At 33.4% G+C, this 13,643-nt stretch overlaps 1 pseudogene; it reads right to left on the minus strand.

Moving 5' to 3' along the window:
* Nucleotides 1–7,067: 7,067 nt before the first annotated feature.
* LOC101719712 (CBY1-interacting BAR domain-containing protein 1 pseudogene) lies at nucleotides 7,068–7,974 on the minus strand (annotated as a pseudogene).
* Between the last annotated feature and the right edge of the window lie 5,669 nt (nucleotides 7,975–13,643).

Below are 13,643 nucleotides of genomic sequence, written 5' to 3' on the forward strand. Positions count from 1 at the left end.
TGAGCTTATCAGTAGATTACTGACAAACTGACCTCAAACTGAGGAAAGAAGATCCACCCTGAATGAATGTGAGTAACATCAACAAATAGGCTTGTGGCCTATATTGAATAAAAAGGGAAAGAAGGAAGTCTTATATTTTCTTTTTCAGAGGAGCTGTGGTCTTTGGCACTGGCTTTGGATCTTTGTCTCCAGTTCTTTCAGGCTTCCAGTGTAGACTTCAGCTTTCTAATGCAGACCCTTCCACTGCTGACATGGACTTGCATACAATGCAGCTCCACTCATTTCATGCCTTCCACTTTCAACTGGATCCTCTAGCTCTGTAGATGCAGATGGCCATTTTGCATTCTTACACCACTGATTCTATGGGCAGCCATTGTAAGCCTACCTAGTAAATCCATCTGTTTCTAGGTATACACAATATACGGTTTTCTTACTCTGGTTCCATAATATATTTTGAAATAAAGTATTGAAATGCCAATGTTGTATTTTAGTTTACAATTGGTTTGGTCATTCTTTGGGGGAGGGTTGTGATTCTGTATGAATTTTGGGTTTATTCTTTCTTCAAAGAACTTCATTGATATTTTGATGTGGATTTTATTGAATATGTTGATCACTTTCAGTTATATGTCTATTTTAACAATATTAATTTACTCAATACATGAACATTGGTAGTCTTTCAATCTGTGTATCATCTTTAATTATTTCCTCAATGGGCTATAATTTTCAATTTAGAGGTCTTTTTTATCCTTAATCAGGTTTATTCCTAGGTACTGCATTATACTGTACTGCACTATACCTTTTGAGGCTACTGTGAATGGAATTATTTTTCAAATTTCTTTATCTGTGAGTTTATTATTGGTAAATAGAAAAGTTACTGAGATTTTGTGTGATAATTTTGTACTGTGGTACTTTTCTTAATTGTTGATCAATTCTAAAAATGTTTCAGTGGTCTTTGGGAATCTTCTTAGTATAAACTCAGATCATCTATCAACAGGGGTAATTTGACAACTTTCTTTTGTATTTATGTCCTTTTTATTTCTTTCTCTTTCCTGATTGCTCTGGCTAAAATTCAAAATACTATATTTAATGAATGACAAGGATGCACACTCTTCCCTTTTTTATTTTAGGGGAAATGTAAATGTTTTCAGTTTTTTTCCCATTCAGAATGATGTTATTATGTCATATATAGCCTTTATTATATTGAAATATAATAATTCTATAACTTATTACTGTAAGAATTTTACTATAATGACATGTTGAATTTTATGTATTTTCTTACATCTATTGAAACATCTATGTCCTTTTAATCTTTGACTTTATTGATGTGGTTATTACATTTATCATTTTGTGTATATTTATTCATATTTGAAACACTGAAAAGAACTTGACTTGATCATAGTGTATGGTTTTGTTAACACATTATCAAATCCTATTTGCAAGAATTTTATTGAATAATTTTTAATCTATATTCACTAAGGTTTTTTTTCTGCAGTTTTTTCTTTCTTTCTTTCTTTCTTTCTTTTTAGTTTTTTCTTTCTTTATTATTTGTTAAGTCTTTACCTGGTTTTGGTATCAGGGTGATACTTACTGGAAGCTTTTCTTCCTTTTGTATTTGTAAACTAGTCTGAGAAGTATTAGTATTAATTTAAAGGACTGGTAAAATTCAGCAGAAAATCTGTCCAGTCCTGGGCTTTTCTTTGCTGGGAGATTTTTCATTACAACTTCACTCTTACTGATTGTATTGATTTGTTTGGATTAATGTCTTCTTGATTCAATTTTTGTAGGTTGACTGTATCTAGAAATTTATCCATTTCTTCTAGATTTTTTTTCTTCTAGATTTTTAAATTTATTGTAATATAAGTTTTCAATGTTGAGCTTAATGATCCTCTATATTTCACTGACATCATCCCTAATTTTATTAATTTGATAAATTTATTAATTTTATCTTTCCTTTAGATAGTTTAGCTAATGACTTTGCAAGCTTGTTTACCTTTTATCAATCTTGTTATTTTATTCCCTTGATCGTTTGTATTGTTCTTTTTGTCTACATTATATTAATTTGAGCTCTGACTTTTTCTTTTCATTTGTTTGGAATTTGGTTTGTCCTTATTCTAAAAATCAAGATGTATCAATAGATTATTTAATTGAGATCATTCTGATTTTCTAATGTAGGCATTTATAGCTATAAGTTTCTACTCTTTGAACTGTCTTCCTTGTGTTCCATAAATTCTGGTATGTTGTGTGCAGATTTTCATTTGGTTCTAGGCATATCTTAGTTATTTTCTCATTGCTGGGACAAAATACCTGACATCTACTTGCTAAAGGAAGAGAGATTTATTCTGGCTCACAATTTATAGAGATTTCAGTCCATAGTCATCTGGTTCTAGGCAGAGGGGAAAGGCAGTAGAGAAACAGCCCATGGTGTGGGAAGCAGGAGACAGTGAACCTTCCTTTTTGTTTCCATTTTTATTCTATCCAGGCTACTAGCCTAGGGATTGGTGCCACCCAGACCCAAAGTGGGTCTTCTCTCTTCAGTAAGTTCACCATCTACACTCAAAACTACCCTAAACCAATCAGTGGACTAAACCACTCTCATACTCATGATCTGGTCACTTCCCAAAAGCCCCAACTATGAGCACATGAGGCTTTTGAGATACATCTAGATACAAACTATAAGAAGGTAAATTTTTTTCCCTATTTTCAACGACCCACTGTATCTTCTAAAACAGTTTTGTTCTAACTCCATGGATTTATGTAATTTCTGTCATTTATCTTGCTATTGATTTCTAGTTTTATTTTATTTTCTAATGAAGTACAGAAAGTTATTTTAATTTTTGGTATTCACTAATATTGCTTTTGGCCAAAAATATGATCTATTTTGGAAAATGTTCCATGAACTGATGAAACTCAGGCTCATTCTACCACTCTTGGATGGCATATGCTGTAGATGTCTGTTATGTACATTTGATTTATAGTGGAGTTTAACACGTTTCTTTGTGGATTTATTTTTTCTGGATAACCTATCTACATTTAAGAGTTGTACTGAATTAACAAATTGTTGTATTAGGACCTATCTTTATATATAAATATGTTTAAAATTGTGTGCTCTGGTATTTGGTGTTTTGCGTTACTTTTCTCTCATTGCTGAAACAAAGTATCGGGAAAGGTTCATTTGGTTTACAATTCATAGAAGTTTCAGTCCATAATCAGCTGGCTCCAAGGCAGGTTGGGAGAGGATCAACAGTTCATGGCAGAGGAAGCAGCAAAAGGAACAAGAGATCTTAACAGCATCTTTCTGCCCCTTTTATCTCATTCAGATTTAGAGGATTAGGGTGGTGCCAAATCAATCACTCAAGTGTAGTGTTTTAGTAATCACAAGCCCTTAATCCCAGTGTCACACATTCCAGATTTAGCCACCTCTGGAAAACTAAGCCCCACCTCATCTGCATGAGGCTTTGGGGGGACATCTAAATATAAGCCATAACATGCATATATATTTATGTTATAACTTCTTGATGGGTTGTCCACTTTGTCAATGTAGTTGACCTTCTTTGTCATCTTAGACTGATTCTGGCTTTAAGTCTACTTTTGTCAGAAGTGAGTATATACTTCTGCTTGCTTTTGGATTCCATTTGCTTGGAACATTATTTTCCATTTTTTCATTTTTTGAGTGTGTTTGTTCACCAGTGAGGTGAGTTTCTTGCAGGAAGAAAAATGTTGAATCTTATTTTTAAATCAAATCAACCATTCTTCACCTTTTAGTTGGAGAATTAACATCACTTACATTCAGATTTAGTATTGAAAAGTATATAGTATCTCCTGTGGTTTTGTTTTATCTGGTTATTTCAAATAATCTGCTTTTCAATAATCTAGGTTCATTTCTTTTTCTCTTATTTATCTCATAGGATTTAGTTAACTGAGGTAATATTTGATTTTCCCCAATTCTCATTTCTTTATCTCTTTATCTAGTGGATACTATTTGGCTATGATCTTATGATTATGCTAATTTTGTTCTCTCTTCTATGTTTGTGAGATTCCTTTAAATAATGTTCTGTATTTCAAGTTTAATGGCCATTAACTTGTTTAGCTTGCAAGGTCTTTATTTCTCCTTCAGTTATGAAGGATAATTTTTCTGGGTATAGTAATTCTAGGTTGGCAGTTATTTATTTTCAGTGCTTGAGATGCAACATTCCATGCTCTCCTGGCCTTTAGAGTTTCTGCTGAGAAATCTGTTGTAATAAGACTTGCCTTTATAAGGGACATGGTTTTCTCTCTGTCCACTTTCAGTATTCATTCTTCAGTATATTTTGCAGTTTAACAAAAATATGACATGAAAAGATTCTTTTCCATTCATGTCTTCTTTGTATTCTAAATGTCTCCTACACCTGTATTTCCATATTTGACACTATTATTTCATCAAATATCAAATTATTTTATCAAATATATTTTTATACCTTTACCCTGTAGCTCTGTAACTCTTTGCCTATTTTGATTATTTATAAGTTTGATCTTTTAATGGTAGTCCATAGGTTATTTTATATTCTGTTCATTCTTCCATTCTTTTCTTTATTATGGTCTAAATATGACAATTCTTCAAACTTGCCTTCAAGGCATGCTATTTGTTCTTATGTTTCATCTAGTGAATATTGGTGAAGTATTCAACTGAGCTTTCTAAATTTGATAGATCTATGTATTCATTATTAAGATTTATGTTAGTTATTTTAGAATTTCTGTTTCTTTATTGAATTGTTCTTTCATGTATTTCATTTTCTTCCTTAATTCAATCATTTATTTATTTGTACCATCTTCAGACTCAATAATCATTTTTAACATTATTCTTTTGAATTCTTTGGCATTTCATTCACTGTAATATCTTTGGAATAAATTACTGGGGAGTTATGGACTTCTACAAATATCATGTTTCCCCATTTTTTTATGTTTCTTTTCTTTGATAATTCATTGAACAATATAATTTACTAGTTCGTGCTGTGCTACATGGTAGTTACATTCATTTTTGGGGAATTGGGTCATGTATACAACATATCTTGATCATTATTTACTTCTTTTCCCTCTCTCCATATCTCTTCTTTTAACCCTCTCCTGACCTCCTTCCCCATTTCCAACAAGCCTCTCTTTTGTTTCATACAATCTCTCATTTATTTCACTGTTCTATTTACTTATATTTTACATTTCTCATGTAAAAGAAACCATGCAATATTTATCTTTCAGTGTCTGACTTATTTCACTTAACATTTTGGATTCCATTCCATCCATTTTTCTGTAAATGACATTTTTGTTCTTCTCTATGGCTGGATAATATTCCATTCTGTATATCTACCATATATTTTTATCCCTTCATCTGTTAATGGTTATCTATGCTGCTTTTGGAGATTAGCTATTGAGGATTATGGCACTGTTTACATATTTACATGTGTAAACATGTGTTTACAGCATATATCACTGTAGCATGATGTCTTTAATTCTTTTGGGAAGATATCTAAGGGATGAATAGCTAGGATAAATGGAATTTCTATTTTTAGTTTCTTGAGGGATGTTTGGATGGCTATTTCCTCCACTTTTACATTGGGGTCATCTTATGGAATAGCCTTTTCTTGATAACTTTTCATTATCCATTGGTTTGTCATATACTATGGAATTTAATTCTAAATGTATTTTGTAGTGTGGCTTCCTTATGGATTCTTTGGGTATGATTAGTGAATTTTCACAGTATGTACTGTGTTAGGGCTTAAGAGACTTGCTTCTTTTGTAGTTCTTGCAAAATTGAGATCTTTCTGGAGTTTAGGTAAGCATATTATTGACCATGAGGTGTATGGGGTGCACCCTCTAGGTTACTCTGCCAGTCTTGTCAACAACGTGTCTGTAAGAGTACAGGAGTGCCATATTTTGATGTCCTTCATATCTTCAGGGACCACATTAGATATTTCTCTCTGCTAATACAATAAGAGTGAATGTCCTAGAATAGGACTTCAGGCCACTGGGTTGGCTTTTCCGTGGAGGGCTTTATTTTCTCTGTTCTTTAAGTCAAATTATCTGCCCAAGTTCAGGTGGGACTAGTAAAGTGCAATTTCTCTCAACTGTACTCTGCTTTAGTGTAGGCGAAAAATATCCAGTCAGTGGGCTCAAAATGCCAGGCTTGATTACCAATTCCATTAAGAAGGAAGAAAACAGGGCTAGAAATTTAGCTCAGTGGTTCCACAGCCTGCCTTCAAGTGCAAAGTCCTGAGTTTGATCTCAAGTATCAAAAAAAAAAAAAAAAAAAGAAGGAAGAAAACAATCAGTAATAACAACATATCAGATCAGAGCAAAGATTACTTAAAAACTCAATAATCACAACATCTTTAAATATGGAAGAGGAAAGGGAAAGAAAATACAACATAATTTAAGTTAAAATTAATAAAAATAAAATTAATTTTAAAAAGAAAAATGAGGTAGTAGATGAGAAGAGAAATGCTCCTATTAAAATAAAATAAAAATAAAAAGCAGAGAGATGAAAAATAAAAATAATGAATGAACAGATGGAGGGGAACAAAAAAGAGTAAAAAATTCCTCCTAAATGAGGTGCAAGGACACTTACTTTTGCCCTTATACCCATTCACTTCAAAAGGGCTCTCTCTGTCTGTCTGCCCAGGGGTGCGTGGTCAATGTCTGGGATGCAGAAAGTTTTCTCACCAGCTGAGCTTTGGCTTTGGCATTGCATAGGTTATTCAGAGGTGGGAGATACAGCAGCCAGCAGCCAGACTGCAGTCTAAGAGCCTGTGAGTGTGTCAAATTTCCAAGCCAGGACATATACACAAGATACTTCAAAGTTTTTGTGTAGGGGGGGGCAAACAAATCATTGAATTCTGTGCTGGAGAATGGGCCATCTAACTTGATAAAATGTCCACTTGGTTCTGAACTGTTATTTCAGACATCAATGTACACATGAGTCTCATTCTCTCTTTTTTTTTTTTTTTTTTTTTTTTTTTGGTCAGCATAAATTTTCTTTATTTTTGCATTTATGGTAGGATTTTGTTTTGAGGTTTTCCTTATCAAGTGAGTATAAAGTTTTCAAGTCTAATTTTAAGATGAAAATGGACATGTGGAAATTAACTTAAAATTAATTTTCTTCTTCTGTAAAGTCTACTTCTTCATCTTCATCATCTTCTGCATGTTGATACTTTCTTAATAGACAGGTAGATACCTGTCCTGTTCCAGATACACCCTTAGCTGACAGTGATCTCTGAAGAGGTGATTTTGAATTTGCTTTTACAATATCTAAACGAGATGGATAATCTAATGGATACAGATAATTTTGGAAAACCTCTAAATCTTGATCCTCATCAATCTTTTTTATATTTTGCTAGGCAGCAGTGTAGACCTCTAAAGCTTTGCCATGAAATAACATTTCGATTGTGATAAATTCTGAAAATATATTCTTGATATCCTTTATTTTCTGCTTTTCGAAATTGTCAATAGTTTCCTCCAGATGACAAGTTGTTCGGGTAACTTCTGTTGAAGCTATGTGTAATTCGGATTCTGCCTGTGAAATTACATGTCGATCAGATGGGTTTCGTTGCTTGGTTCTTTCTGAGTTAACTGCTTAGCTTCTCTATTCCTTGCTGTGAACGTGGCTTTGAGATCATCCGGTTTCAGTTTTACAATTGCTCCATAAGCTTTCAAAGGTTCAACCACTTTGGCTTCAAGTCTTTCAACCTCTGCTTGTCGATAATCCTGAAGTTTGGCAAACTCATCAGCGAAATTTTTCAGGCCTTGCTTTAAATTTGGGGCCTCTGTAGAGGCATACACGTTAATTTCATTCACCAGGAGGTCTGCTTTGTCTCGCAGTCTGGCAGTTTTCCACACATAAGCAGTAAAGATTTGGCACAGCTCCCCAAAATGCTTCTCCACATTTTTGACAGCATCTTGCAGTTGTCTGGTTTGAGAGTCCTGGCTTTCTAGGGTGCGCCTTAACATCTTGCCTAGCAAACGGCCAGGAGCCAGGGGCTGGAGCTTAACGACTGGGGCTCGCAGGCGTCCGACGCGAGCCACACCGAGTCTCATTCTCTTTAATATCCAACCTCCTATTCAACAGAATCACTTTAATCTTTTCAAAAGATGAATATTTATTTTCCTCTAAATTTGATTGTCCTGTATACCCCCCCAAATGTCAATAACACCACTCTTAACTCAGTTGTTCAAACCAATATTCAAATCTTTACTTTTCCACTTTTCTTTACCTCTATATCAAATCCTTCACCTACTTCTGTTTGATAAACTTTCATAATATATCCATAATGCCACTAATTCTTACCATTTTACTTCTACAGTAGTCATAATCACCATCGTTTCCTACATAGACAACTGAATACAATTGTCTTCGTTGATTATATTTCTTCCATTCTGGCCAAATTACCTCTAAATCCCTCTTCATTATAATATTTTAGACATAGTAATGGAGTTAATATTTTGTAAATATATTGTCCAAGCCCCTTTAAAATGACTTCTAACTCATGTCAAATAAAATCTATCCAATTCCCTCAAATAGTTTGGGTATCTTACTTAATCTGGGTACATTTATAAAATTATTTTTTATTCTTCTTTTCTATGTTAATTATGATTTAGGAACACAGGCCTCCTGCTTTTCGGGAGAAGTACAAATAATTTTGTGTGACAGGAAAGAATGAGGCAAAGAAAGAGAGCAAGTTTTGTCACTGGTATGAAAACAACAAGCACAGTCGCCTTCTCTTTTCCACAGCAGCTGTGTTCAGAGACCCTCAGTGGATGCCTGAAACTGTGGCTATAAAACCATATATATTTTTTTGTTTATGTTATACTTTTATCAATTAATATATGCTCATCATAAAGTTAATTTATAAATAAAACAATGAGATTAAAAATAACAATAATAGAACAATTATCACAACACATTTCAATGAATGTTACATAAATATCAAAATATCTTATTGTACTTTTCTCACTATTCTTCTTATAATGACCTGAGATGATACAATGCCTGTATGACGAGCTGAACTAATGTGCTTGATGCAGGTATGTGATAGAGATTTAGGCTAATATTGACTTTCTCCATCAACCCCTGGGAAGTCATTCTGAGTGACTTGATGAACTCTCTCACACTGTTCTGCTCTATCCCATCCAGGATGTGAATCATTTTTTTGTTTAGTATCCATGCTATATATGCTATCCACCCAGTGGTTACTTGGATACATCAGGTGGTCAGATAGACTGTCACAGTACCGATGTTCTTTTGTTCAGATAACCCTCAGAATTGTATGCAATTTAAACTTATGAACAATTTAAATTTATGAACAGTTTATTTCTGGAAATTTCCATATAATATTTTCAGAATGTGCTTGACTATGGTAATTAAACCAATGCAAGTGAAATTATGAATAAGGTGAAACTATAGTAATCAGAAGGAAAGAATGCTGCTTTTGTGATAACATTTTTGTGATAACATTGTTATTGTACTGTTTGTACTTTTTAAAATGTTATGTGTTGTTAGGGTTATCTTTGCTTGTCAGAAACATTGTTTATATCCTTTTAGGAATACTGTGATTGAATGAACACTAGAGCCTGCTTGTTTGTTTGGGGGCATGTCCCAGATTAGAATGTCCTACTCAGCCACCTTCAGTCACTCTTGATCCTTTTTGCCTTATTTTCTTCATAATACTAACAGAAATAGTTTTGTTTATTTTGTCATTTGACTCATTTCTATCCCTTTCCGCAATATGTGAGCCCTGTGATAGCAGCAATTATCTCTTCATACTTTTTTAATTCCACCATCAAAAACAGTACCTGGCATTTGGAAGGCTTTTAATATTCAATGAAGTAATAACAGTCTCTTTTGTATAAAGTGGATCAGTACTAAAATGCATGGCTTCTTTACATTACAGCTTCATTACATTTGAACATCCTCTGTCTCCTAAGGCTTGAAGGTACTTTGTTCTTGAAATCCAGAAACGGTCAGATGAGTGAGTGTGAGTTACCGCTTCTCAGTTTCTGTACCTGATGGAGGATGTTTAACTCCTCCTTCTCCTCCCATCTGGTTTTATTTTGTTTCTCTATCACTACTGCTTCAAGAATAAAAAGTAAAGATCTGAACAAGCCCTGGAATAATCACACATGAGTGAATTCTTGGTGCAGCAGATTTCAAAGGCTAACTCATTCTGTGTTGTGGTTCTTAAACAGTCCAAGGGATTCATATGAAAAGTCACAATGATGCACAAATATATCCCAGTAGCTCACTCATGGCTTTCCCCTCAGCCTAGCAGATTCTAGTGGGCATTTTCGGTATTATGCTCATGTCACAATTGACCCCTTGACCTTGTGGGTTAGAAATCTCATAGGATCATTCCACCGGAAAATATATATGTGACTGTCCCACCAAACACTGGAAGCACAAGCCACAATCAAAGCTTCTTTTCATTTTACTTGGATAAGAATGAAAAGTAAGGAGATATTACAGCCAGAGTTTCTAGCTTTTAGCTTTCTTTAGGTAGGTGGAAATCAGAAACACATGTCCTTCTCTGACTTCAGGGGGTTATGTTAAACTCTCCGAATGCCTTTTTTTTTCCTTTGGTCTTTATCAGTTAGACTGAAATGAGCCACAAGTACCCTCTCTCTATCTTATGGACAGAGTATGCTAAGAAGTACTTTCTTACTTCTGGCCTTTTCCAGCCACAAAGGATGTTTTTCTCATTTCCTATACTTTCAAGATAAGGGGAAAGAATCAAACAATGAAGGAATCACACTATATCTTTGGAATTCTATTTGAAGATATAGGACTTAAAACATTAGCCTCTACCTCTGAGCTCTACAAAGATCTGTGAAAAAATGTAAACATTTTCAGATTTCTGTGACATACACAACTCAAAAGTGTTCTTGGTGAATTTTAAGTGAAACTTATGGATTCATGTAATTGTCAAGTAGATGGAAAATTGTGACTATAGTCCATTTGGATCTAGAACCTCAAATGATGTCAACAATTAGTCTGTATCTGTCTCTTTTTATGTATACCATATTCATTATGTTTTTCCTTTTTTTCTTTCTCAGTAAATTCATTTTTTAAATTCCTATGAATGTTACCTTCATATAATGAAAGCTTTTTTCCATATGACATAAAAAAAGTTTGCCAACATGTTTGTGTTTATTTTAGTGGCCCTTTTTAATCTAAACTTTTTCAAAAATACATTAAAAGTGTTTCTCCTGATATTTAACTCTCCAGATGGTTTTGTTGGATCATAATCTAACAACCACACCTTCTGAAACAATATCAGTAAAACTGGCCTATCTTGAAAGACCAAAAGATATTCCACTACTATAAAATATTTTGGGAAAATATTTTCAAAAGAATTACAAGAAGAATAAAGTTTATAAGGATTATTGATGGCACAATTACAATACCACCAGATGTGTATATTTTCATAATACAGTTGGTTCATGCTTTTATAGTGATTTACTTCTCCTTTCCAAAAAATAACTGAAGGAAAATGATAATATTCTCTTTTAAATGATTGAACATTTCCTAGGCTAAGTGAATACAGTCATCCTTCGATTGTTAGAAGACTGTCTTCAGAAGCCCATTGGACATCAAAATTCCCAGTTACTCAAGTCATGTATATAAAATGCCTAGTATTCCCATATAACCTACACATGTGTTCCCACAGGCCTAAATAATTCCTAGGTAGTTTTAGTACCTAATACAATGTAAGTGCTAGATAGTTGTAATACCTACTACAATGTAAATGCTAAGTGATTGTTCATATTGATAGTTCATGATGACAATAAGAGTTTCTGCATATATCCAGCACTGATGCAGATTTTTTTTCAAATATTTATGATACCCATTTGATTGAATCCACACGTGAAATCCATGGGTATGGATGGATGGATGTACATAAAGGAAATGAACCAATGAATGAATTACCTAGATTTTTTTCACAGATAGGAAAGAAAATATAAAAGATTACTATAACCCTCTTTTCTTTCTTTATCAAATATATTATCCATCTTACATAGTCTTGTCAAGGCTCATATTTCTCTTAAAAATAAGTTTAAGGGAAAGTTTACTGAGTAATCAACAGAGAAAAAAGTAGCATACATATATTTTATATATAATAAAATAAGAATATGGTTTAGCCAAAAGAAATTATAAGTTTTAATAGTATATAACCATAAGTCAGAAAACACCATTTGGGAACTGATGATTGTTATTGGTTTAATCTACTATTAAGTGGGGAAAAATAAGTTCCTATTAATATTTTCTTCCATCAAAAAGATACATTCTCACCAACTTTACACTTTAAAAAGAGAGTGTTATAGGAATATTTATTCATGTGAAGTATACCGGTACACGTTCTATTACTGGCAAATGACAGACAAAAAAATTGCCCTGCTGCTTCTTATGTAACTATTTCCATTGAAATTCTCATAATATTGTACATATATTTGCTAACCCTGTAGCAAAAAAAATGTATTATGTAACACACTAAGTATATTACAACCCAGAAGCATAATGTTTTCTCCACTAAGGCATCATTTAAATAACTTTGTTGTCACCATGGGAAGCTTTTTCTTACAACACAGCCTGTGGTGCAGAGGTTGGTGACCACAGTCTCTAAAGAGAAATGAACTATGCTAGAGAAGAAACGAACACCTGCTGGAGTTATTTTTGTTTTGACTAAAGAGGTACTTTGATATTCAGCTAGGGGAAGGAATATGCAAGTGAAAATATAGACAGTGATTAAAACCATGTTTGTTTTCCAGTGGGTGTTCTTTACAAGCTCTATCACTGTTTCTGGAGGTAAAACAAGAAGGTGTGTAACCTTTGCACCCCACTGTCATACCATTAATCTCACCCAGAATGGAGACAGAAGGTCCCAGTATGTGGTGCCCATAGGACAGATATATTTAATAGACCAGAACTTGATTCTATCACAAACAGTGGTATTTGCCAAGCTTAACTGGAAATAAAATCTAATCTTTCAAGTAACTGAAATAGGAAAAATGCATAAAACATCTGTTTTAATGTTTATAAGTTGAATGAGCTCCTTCCTAACTCAATCAACTTGTCTTTGTAAATTAATTTTTGTAGATGAAAATTCATTTTAAGGTGGTTCTTATAGATCTTAAATAAGTGAAACTTCTCCAGAAAAAACAAGAGTTGATCTTCTAGATATTCTGTGGTATCTGCTTGCTTAGAAACCTTGCACATGGTGTGGCAAGTACACATAACTTGCATGTTTGATGAATTTTCTGTCGGATATATTAATAGATTGTCATGTAGGGCATAGCTAACAATGAGGATTGGGCAGAAGGGAGTAACTTCTTGAAAGACTACCTCTTGGTGTCCAAGTACTTTGTTTCCAAAATCTCATTCATTCATTCTTAGTATTATTATTTTATTATTATCATTTACTCTTTTTTTTCCAGGAACAGAACTAGTAGTTAGTGAAAAATTTTAAGTAACTTAAAATAGCTTATCAAATTAAATAAAAATCCAAGTTTTCTAAGGTCAGAGATATAGCCCCCAAATTGTGGTGAGGTTAAAATCCACTAGTTTAGAAAGTAAAGGCCATCAAGATGCATTCTCTCTCCAATATTATACAAGTCAAATATTTCTT

Source organism: Heterocephalus glaber, unplaced genomic scaffold, assembly GCF_053883595.1.
Source record: "Heterocephalus glaber isolate CG9 unplaced genomic scaffold, H.glaber_assembly_v1.0 deba00001509, whole genome shotgun sequence".
NCBI classification, from domain to species: Eukaryota; Metazoa; Chordata; class Mammalia; order Rodentia; family Bathyergidae; genus Heterocephalus; species Heterocephalus glaber.